A 7751-nucleotide genomic window follows, 5' to 3' on the forward strand; every position below is an offset into this window, starting at 1 on the left:
TCCTCCCCTCTCCCCTGGAGCCGCGCTGCCCGCTCCGCCCGGCCCACGCCCTCTAGCTGGCGCCAACCAAATGGCGAGGAGCACCACCGCCCTCCCAGGGAGACCCGTGGGAGGATGGAGGGGGGGCAGTGGCTCCGGATGGAGTGCTGCAGTGACAGCACCCGCAGCGTGGGTGACCCTGCCCCGGGCGGGGATGGGGCACAGGAACCCTTCTGCTTTACAGCGAGATTAAGCTCAGGGTCAAGTTCTGACTAAAAGTGTCAAGGAGCCTTTTTGCAATCTGCTATACAATTAAAACAGAATCTGTGCCCTTCGGAGGAGATAATAACTAACATCTGGGGAGCGTTTTACAGCTTCTAAAGGGCTTTTCATACACAGGCTATCTCATCTTCGCAACAACCTTATAACAGATAAATAAAACCAAAGAGCTGAAAATAGGTGTTGTGCCCAAAGTTACCAGCTACAAAGTGGCTTGGGAAACCAGGTCTCTTGAATCCAGCCTCCAGGTTCTTGCTCTTCACCAGCCCAATCCCAGAAAATTCTAGGGGCTTTGGCAAACAGCCCCAAAGAAAGAAGGGAAAGCTAACAGCCTCTAGTTAAGATGCTACGGATCCCTTCTATGAACATACCAAGAAAAGCATCAAGCTGTTTTCTTTGCCTCGTGTCACCTTCCTCCCTGAAAGCGATGCAGAAAGATTACATTAAATGGCCAGATGGGTATTTTCCAATAGCTTAATGCAGTGATTTTCAACCTTTTTAATCTAATGGCACACATAAACTAATTTTTAAAATTCTGCATCACACCAATATATATATATATTTGCCGATCTAACAAAAAAAATAGGTATAATTTTGATTCATTCATGCCTGACGGCTATTGTTGTGTTGGCTGTTGTCATTTTTATATTTGACAATCTAAGGGAAAAGAGGTCAGTGCCCCTGACTAAATTAGTCAGGTATTGCGTGTTTTAAAAATTCTTGATGCACATGGTTGAAAATTGCTGGCTTAATGGTTTAAAGTGGGTGAAATTATTTGGATGAAGAAAGTCAACTTAATCAAATATAATATAATGTAAATTAATATAAAAATAGCCCCCTTATCCTCTATGTTCTTTTCTTTTTTATTTTACTCTTTAAATTAAAAAAAAATTGTCACTGTTGCTTTGTTCCTTATAGTTCCTTCATTGTCCACATGAACAGTGTTTTATTGAAAACCTAATCAATACATATTTGCATTTCCAAATTAAACTCTTGGCTACTTGACTTAATTTCCCATGAATTGTTTGCCAAAATATAATTCTTCTCTCTCCTCCTGACCTCTCATGATGATGTTGATTTGATTTACCTGAACAACTAAATAATTAAGGTGTCCTTGATGAAATCTGGTGTCATTCTTGATGAAAGTTTGGAGGTCACCCCTGAGCAGGGTGGGAAAGGAGTCACCTCCAACAGATGAATTTCAGTTCAACTTTAGAGAGAGAGAGAAACATCAGTTGGGGGGCTTCCTGCACCCGCCCCAACTTGGGAACAAACCCTCAACCTAAGTATGTGCTCTGACTGGGAATTGAACCCGCAACCTTTTGGTCTCCAACCAACTGAGCCACACCAGCCAGGCCTGTGAAACTTCCTAAAGGTTTCTAATAGAGATTGAGATCTATTCTAATCATAACAAATATTTTAATATTTATGTAACTAACATATCCTATATAATAAAGAGGTAATATGTAAATTGACTGTCACACCCTCGCACAAGATGGCCGCCCCATGTGGTCACAAGATGACCGGCAGGGGATGGCAGTTGGAGGGGACCAGGCCTGCAGGAGAGGGGAGTTGGGGGGGACCAGGCCGGTGGGTGAAGGGAGTTAGGGGCGACCAGGCTGGTAGGGGAGGGCAGTTGGGGGCAACTGGGCCAGCAGGGGAGGGCAGTTGGGGGCAACTGGGCCAGCAGGGGAGGGCAGTTGGGGGATATGATTTTAATTGTTGTACAACATTCTACTACTTTCTTATTATTGGGCATTTACATTATTTCCAGTTTCCCAAATTACTTCCCCAATCTATACAATAAAAGGCTAATATGCAAATCAACCGAACAGCGGAACAACCAGTCACTATGATGCGCACTGACCACCAGGGGACAGATGCTCAACCCTGGTGGTCAGTGCGCTCCCACAGTGGGAGTGCTGCTCAGCCAGAAGCTGGGCTCACGGCTGGCGAGTGGCAGTGGCAGAGGCGAGAGCCTCTCCTGCCTTCGTGGCAGTGTTAAGGATGTCCGACTGCGGGGAGCAGGCCTAAGCCGTCAGTCGGACATCCCCAGAGAGCTCACCTGAGAGGGCACAGGCCAGGCTGAGAGATTCTCCCCCGCCCCCAGTGCATGAATTTCATGCACCAGGCCTCTAGTTTCATTATAAAAATTATAATTATAGTAATATCGATTCTGTAGGTTTTTATCTCTCCTATTTAAAAATATTTTCTTTTGTTGTGTTCCTTTTTCCATCCCGTAATATCTCCTAATACCTCCCAACTGTAGTCAACTTAGTAAATGATGTTGACAGTGGAGGTTTGATAATTTTATTTTCCTGCTTTTGATGCTGATGGATGTAATTTTGCAGAATTTTTTGTTGAAGATGATGCAGTTTTGATTCAGAGAGTAGTTCATTCCATTTACATGAATATTCTTTAGACTGTGGGCCAGGCAAGGGGCCTTATCAATGACAAAGACAGAGCTTCTGTTTCCTGAGGTGCTGGTGTCTAGTGGAAACAAGCCAGTAAAAAACAATTCCAACGCACACTTCTACTGATTAATTTCCAGAAAGGTGGTAAGTTATTTAAAAACTAAAATCAAAATTAATTTTTTCATAATAAAGAAAGAAAAAGCAGGAGAATCATTCCAGTGAGTTTTTTAAGTTGGTTTTCTGCTTTTTCTCCAGATAACATTATGTCAATGATTATTAAGCAGTCTATTTTAAATCGTGATTATACTGTATTTATTTTTTTAATTATGACATAAACAAAGGTAATTATTCAATAGAGATGCAGATATTTCACTTTTTAGCTACAGTTCCTTGTATCTTCTTCATTATAGGAATTCTTAAATTATATTTTTAGCTTCCTCAATGCAATTCTAACACTTTCTTAATCTTGACAATCTAATCACATATATTTCTGATTATGTTTCAGGTTTCTGACATCAGTGATCTTTTTTAAAACTGAACTGGGGGGGTGGGGGGGAAGTTTCCCTTTTTAATACAATAATGGTACTTTTTTAGCTGCCTCTTCATGTGAGAACTCCTGGGATGTTACCTGACAAATTTCAGCCATGATTTTACTTAAACTTTTTGACTTCAGGTGGTAAACACACCATGCAATATATACATGATGTATTATAGAATTGTATACTTGAAACTTACATAATTCTATTAACCAATGTCACCCCAATAAATTTAATTTTAAAAAATTTAAAGACAAACAAGTGAACCCCCTGGGACTCTCAGAAGCTAATGGGCTGTATTCTCAGAGCACTTGTATAAGGGGAAGGGAGCACACGTTAAGACCGAGACTGGTGGAAAATATGCCGGCATCACAACACAGTTTTGTTTTTTGTTTTTTTTTTTAAATATATTTTATTGATTTTTTACAAAGAGGAAGGGAGAGAGATAGAGAATTAGAAACATCGATCAGCCGCCTCCTGCACACCCCCTACTGGGGATGTGCCCGCAACCCAGGTACATGCCCTTGACCGGACTCAAACCTGGGACCCTTCAATCCACAGGCCGATGCTCTATCCACTGAGCCAAACCGGTTATGGCCACAACACAGTTTTTTGCTTGGCCAGCCGGAAGTTCTGAACTCTACAAGACCCAAGCATTTTAAACAAGCAGTTTAAATTATGCTACTCCAAATAGACTGCATGTGTATCTCAAAGGGCATCAATTTCTTCACAATGTAAAATTAAAATTTTAAATACATTTCCATTTTTAAAAAATATATTTTTATTGATTTCAGAGAGGAAGGGAGAAGGAGAGAGAGATAGATGACTTCAGCTGCCTTGCAATGGATGTACCACCACTCACAGCTCCAGGGTGCGCACAGGGATGCGGTCATCCTGGGCATGTCCAGCCTGGAGCAGCTGGAACAGAACCTGGCAGCCACCAAGCAAGGGCCCCTGGAGCCAGCTGTTGTGCAGGCCTTTGATCAAGCCTGGCACCTGGTTGCCCATGAATGTCCCAACTACTTCCCTTAGGCCTCATCCTGGCTGGAGGTGGCAGAGGGTCCACTACGCCTGTCACCTTTCTTTCTCTCACCCTGGCCTTAAGCTGCCTTATTTAGCCTGTTCTTTTCTCATCATCTGTTCACAAATGTTTCCTATTTTCTTGGAATCCTCCCAGTTGCCTTCACAAAGTGTAAAGGTTGGGGCCGTGAGTTGCTCCAGCGTTTCCTATCGGAATAAAGCAGGCACTTGACGGGTAGCCCAGGCCTGGAAAAAAAAAAGAGAGAGAGAGAGAGAGAGAATCATTGATTGACTGCCTCCTGCATGCCCCCTACTGGGGATTGAGGCCACAACCTGGGCAAGTACCTTTGACTGAAATCGAACCCAGGACCCTTTAGTCCGCAGGCTGATGCTCTATCCACTGAGCCAAACCAGCCAGGGCTTAAATACATTCCTTTTAAAATATATGTATTTTTATTGACTTCAGAGAGGAAGGGAGAGAGAAAGAGAGAGAGATAGCAGCATCAATGATAAGAGAGAATCATTGACAGGCTGCCTCCTGCATGCCCCGCACTGGGGATTGAGCCTGAATCCTGGGCATGTGCCTTGACCCGGAATCAAACTGCGACCTCCTGGGTTCATGGGTCCACACTCAACCACTGAGCACACTGGCCAGGCAGTAAAATAAATCTTAACTTAGCTGAGAACTGAGTGTGTATCCTTGTGAAAGAAAACAACTCACGCAGAGCTGGGGGAAGGTGGTGCAGGTGAGGAGAGGGTGATAGTGAAGACGGAGGAGGAAGGGTAGCCTAAACTAGGTAAAGGGAAGTGGAGGGAGAGCCAGTTCCCCCAAAAGAACACAAACAAGAGTGGGAGGAGGACGTCAGGATGAAATTATGAGGGACAGTGATTTAAAAAAAAATGAAACAGGAAAGATCAACCGGAAACTGATGGTGAAGAGCCCTACCTGCCAACCTAGGAGGTTTTCCTTTCATGCTAAGTGCAGTGGGTAGGAGACTGATTTGCTCAGGTTGCGTTTTGGAAAGATTACTGTGGCAGCCATAAGAAAACAAGTAGGAGACAGCCAGGCTGCCATCCTAATCCCCAAGGCCAGGGCAGAAAGTGTGCTGAGAGCTGGCATAGATCGTAGGCAGGTGCAGAAATCCCTCGCTTTGTTTCTCTACCTGGGAGGCAGCTATCCAAAATAAACCTGCTGCCTCTAGCTGTAAGAAGAACTGGGTGCACACTGATTATAATTAAAACTAGAAGCCCGATGCATGAAATTCGTGCAAGGGGCTCTGCCCTGGAAGCCCTGGCTTCGTCCGGAAGGTCGACCAGACGGTCGTTCTGCTGTCAGGTCTAATTAGCATATTAGCTCTTTATTATATAGGATAACTGTCATTATTTTGTCATGAACACTTTGCAGAAAACGTGGTTCCTAGTGACCTGACATCATTTTCCTAAGAAGTTCAAGTATGAGTTTCTCAGTGTGTGTGAGTTTTTACTCATTGCTACTACACAGTACTTCCCAGTCTCGGTGGGGATTACAAACATTTTTAGCCATGTTATATTATTATTAAACTAGAGGCCCGGTGCACAAATTCATGCACGGGTGGGGTCCTTCAGCCTGGCAGGTGATCAGGGGCCAATCAGGGCCAGCTGGCTGTGGGGGAGAGACCACGGGAGGTTGGCTGTGGGAGCGCACTGACCACCAGGAGGCAACTCCTGCATTGAGCATCTGCACCCTGGTGGTCAGTGAGTGTCATAGCTACCGGCTAGTCATCCAGTCATCTGGGTGTAATGGTCGCTTAGGCTTTTATATATGTAGATTGATTTCATATTTAGAGTAGTCATTTGGAAAATCCTAATGAGTCTGGAGCCAAAAAATATGAGCACAACATCCACATTTTTCTCTTAAAAAATTAATGTAAAGATTTAAATGAATTTCTACAATTTACTAGACATTTCATGCCCATAATTTTATTTAATTACCTTGAAAATGTGTATATCTACAGTTCATGTATAAAGAAGAAATAAGGCCAGAGAGATCATCCTTCTGGATCATGATTATTATACAGCAAGTCAATAGCAGAGGCAGTATTTACACTCAGCTCTTCCATGGCTCACGGTCATGCTCTTACAACTATACACAGAATTAGATTAGCATAAATGTCCCCACTAATGTCTATTACAGTTAAAACCACATCAGCAGGCCCAAGGGAGTTGGCAATGGCTTTTCTTTCTGACAGTTATATCTGGAGGGTTAAATAGAAGGAGGATAAGGAAAGCCGAGTGATTATGGGAAAACCAAATAGGTGGGAAGTGGAAAAGGGAAAGAAATAACAGGCAGAGCCAGAATACAAAAGCCAAGTTATGGTGCCCCAGTGGGAACAGGGCTGGGGGAAGAGTACCCTAAAGACTAAGGTACAACTTCAAGACCTCAACACGATGATTCTTCTCAATCCATATCTGCCTTCTAAGTTTCAGACTATCACCCTCATTTGTCTGCAGGAAATATCCACATAGTTCTCCCATTAGTAAAACAAACTCAGTGTATCCAGTATGAAACTCAGTTTTTCACTCTGTCCACCCATTCTTCCATAACCCACCCAACCCAATTCCTCCTATTTGGTTCCCAAATTTTTAATGGTACCATTATAGTCCCAGGATTCAGGTTCAAATGTCCATTACCTACCAAGTCACATTTAACTTTCCTTTTAAATATCTCCCTCCCCCACAAGTACCCTTCCCTTTTTTGTTTTATTTCTTCATTGAATAGCTACTATGTGTCAGGTACTAATTCTGTTCCATTCTGAGGACATACGACAAATAAGAGACTGGCCTTGTCTTTGGAGAGTTTGCATCTAGAAGGCCCCCAAGATTCTCACTCCTGCTGTATATCTGCTATTTAATTGCCTCTCCTTGAGTGTGGGTGAGCCTGACCTAATCAGGTGAACATTTTTTAAAATGGATCTAGGGGCCAAAGAAGAAGGAAGTCAGAGAGATTTGAAACTGCAGCAGATGCTCTCTCATTGACCTTGAAGGAGCAAATTCTCACATTGTGGATAGGACAAGCACCGGAGGATGGCCTCTAGGGACTAAAGAGGTCTTTGGTCACTGGGTGTTAAAAAAATAGGAACCTCAGTCATACAACTGCAAGGAAATGAATTCTGCTGAGGGAACTTGGAAATGGATCTTTCCCTAGTCAAGCCTTCAGATGAGGATACAGCTGGCCCACACCTTGATTTCAGCCTGATAAGATTCTGATTTGGGGGCAGAGGGGGGGAGATAAAGTGTGCTGGTCTCCTGACTTACAGAAACTGTGAGATAATAAATGGGTGTTGTTTTAGACTGCTGGGTTTGTGGAAATTCGTTATGCAGCAACAGAAAACTAATATGGAGAGAAAAGAATAAATAGATCATTGTCATACAGCCTGCTTAGTGCTATGATAGAGGCTTGCGTAGGATGCTATAGGAGTGTACATAGGGGCATCTAACAAACATTGATGGACTCAAGGAAGGCGTCCTGCTAGTAGAACCTAAA

This window comes from Myotis brandtii, unplaced genomic scaffold (genome assembly GCF_000412655.1).
Source record: "Myotis brandtii unplaced genomic scaffold, ASM41265v1 scaffold424, whole genome shotgun sequence".
NCBI classification, from domain to species: Eukaryota; Metazoa; Chordata; class Mammalia; order Chiroptera; family Vespertilionidae; genus Myotis; species Myotis brandtii.